This window comes from Lathyrus oleraceus, chromosome 7 (assembly GCF_024323335.1).
Source record: "Lathyrus oleraceus cultivar Zhongwan6 chromosome 7, CAAS_Psat_ZW6_1.0, whole genome shotgun sequence".
Taxonomy (NCBI): domain Eukaryota; kingdom Viridiplantae; phylum Streptophyta; class Magnoliopsida; order Fabales; family Fabaceae; genus Lathyrus; species Lathyrus oleraceus.
Genome location: NC_066585.1, coordinates 5,688,022 through 5,690,601, shown reverse-complemented (window position 1 = coordinate 5,690,601; position 2,580 = coordinate 5,688,022). Strand labels below are relative to the sequence as shown.

Here is a 2,580-nt window from a genome sequence, read left to right as displayed (position 1 = left end):
TGGATTAATTTGATTTTAATTGGGTTTTATACTGATTTTTTATTATTATTTAAATTGATATTTAAATTAGTCTTGGATTATTTCTAAAAAAAATCCATTTTATATCCATAGTACATTTCAAAATCAAATTACAAATAACATTTCAAGTACATTTGCACCATTCACCCCTTTGTTCGATGTTTGTCACTTATGTTATCATTCACATTCTTTTGTAATGTTCCTAGTCCTCGCTCATTTTAATGAATTTTTATGCCAAATACAAGCATTAGATTCATTCGATCATTCATATTCATTATACATTCATTCATGATTAAAATAAATTCCGTGTTTTTCCCTGTACGCATTTCATACACATTTCATATGACATTTCGTAACAAAACCAGAAAATATTGACTTGAATTTGGATTTCTGAATTGAAATATTTTTTTTTACTACAAACATAAACATAAGTACATAAGCATCTTACATCATGAGCTAATCCTAAATCACTACCTAGAATTACAATGTGTTACTCACATTTTGAGTCAAATTGAAATAAAATTAAGTAGCCCACATTTGTTCTTATGCCATAGCAAAGTTCCATGTTTCCATGAGGCCAAACCGTTTAAGGTGTCCTGGAATGTCATAACAATCATGTTAACTTGCAACCACACCACCAACCAATATAATTCCTACGAGTTGTGCAAAGTCCACTTCCTTGTTCCCTCTTTTTCTCTCGGAACAAAACCTCTTCTCTCAAGATGAAGAACTCATCACACTTTTCTCCAAAAGAAAAAAACAACAAGAAACATGATACAAAGGTGCCTGCTACTAGTTGAAGCCATTTCCAAGCAATGAGGTTTCCAAAAGGACCAACCTGTTACAGCTGCAACACAACCTTGCCAAGGTCAAATGCAACCATCAGGTCCTGCGTCTAACCCGCTTGCAATATGAGCAGATTGCCATGAACCTCGTCCCCAACCTGCAATAAACAATAATTAACATAACAGCAATACAACAGCCAGTATAAAGTAATAAACCAACAGCCTTCCAATGCATTGAAGATCTTACAATAGAGAGAAACGTGCAGTTCAGGCCATCATGGGGATATTGAATTCTCCTGTCAAAGCCTGGCATTGTGCTGCTGCTGAGTTATCTGGCCGATTGATCATTAATCCTGACAACGAACCTTTCTTGCTATCATTTTTTCCACAGATACACAAACGTTTGATTGACCTTATCAGATTACCGGCAATTGATGCTCAGGCAGCTGCTATAGGTGCACTCGTCAACCTGCAATCCATATTGCTCAAAGTAATTAAGACACCACATCCTGTTCCAGAAGTTTGCCGGAAAGCTGCCATGATATTAGAGAGTTTTGTTTCTGAGCCACAAAACAGAATTTTGTTGCTAGCCTATGAGAATGCTTTTTCTGAGATACTTTTCACAGATAGCAAACATTCTGACACGTTTGCAAGGATATTGTATGAACTAACAACTCGACCAAGTAACAAAGTGGCAACAACTCATGGCATCGCATACAGAGTTAGCTGAAGAAGGAGCTATTCAAATTGTAATAATTAAATCGACCTGTGACAGAATATTATCGCAACCGCTCGCAGACATAGGTGGGAAGGGATTGTTCACAAAAGAGATAGATGAAGCACTCATAAATGAGGACATTGCCATTGCTGTTCATTCAATGAAAGATGTTCCTACATACTCACCAGAGAAAACTATTTTACCGTGTAACCTTCCACGAGAGGATGTTAGAGATGCATTTATATCATTGAGTGCGGCTTCACTAGCTGATCTACCGGCTGGAAGTGTTATTGGTACTGCTTCACTTAGACGAAAGTCACAGATCCTTCACAGATGCCATCTCTAGCTGATCTTGAAACAAACTCAGGTGGTTCTAGCTTTGAAGTGGTCATAGTCAATCGAACAATTGATCCTGCCCTGGACGAGCTGGTGCAAATTGCACATTGTATAGCATTGGACTGTCCTGTCACTGAGATCGGTATTTTGGTGCAAAGGCTTGCCGAACTTGTTACGAGCCATATGGGCGACCCTGTAAAGGATGTTAATGTTATATTAGCAAAATGGACAGAAAGAATTACAGAATTAAGAACATCTCTTCACACAAGTGTATTACCTCTTGGGTCCTTAGATGTTGGGCTCTCTAGGCATCACGCTTTACTTTTCAAGATATTAGCAGACAACATTAAGATGCCTTGTAGACTTGTTGAAGGCAGTCATTGCACTGGTGTTGGTCCTTCTAAAATTCCTAATAGAGGAAGTCCAAATCAACGGGAAATTTGCCGCCTTCATATGGTAATTCTTTGTACAAAGGTACTCTTGGAATGAATACTGTAGGTGATGAGACAAGATTGAATGTCAATGTTGTGCCATACGCCCAGGACAACCCCACCGATTCTCAGAATCTTTTTTGCAGATTTGAACCCATTCTTGATAAAAGGGACTGGGAAGTCCTCCGTGCACAACAAACCTGCGGAAAATAAACCTCCTGAGCACGAATCCGAACCGAAGCCATTCTTGCGTTAACCATTTTTCACTGCAGTAAAAGATAAAGGAATTAGT

General features: G+C 38.2%; 1 long non-coding RNA gene across 1 annotated transcript; it reads right to left on the bottom strand.

Moving 5' to 3' along the window:
* Nucleotides 1-1,137: 1,137 nt before the first annotated feature.
* On the bottom strand, nt 1,138-2,259 carry LOC127105301 (uncharacterized). The gene is made up of 3 exons (XR_007794986.1): nt 2,135-2,259; nt 1,707-2,050; nt 1,138-1,272 (listed from the first exon to the last, which is right to left on the bottom strand). It is a non-coding gene; the product is annotated as an uncharacterized LOC127105301 (long non-coding RNA).
* Nucleotides 2,260-2,580: the final 321 nt, after the last annotated feature.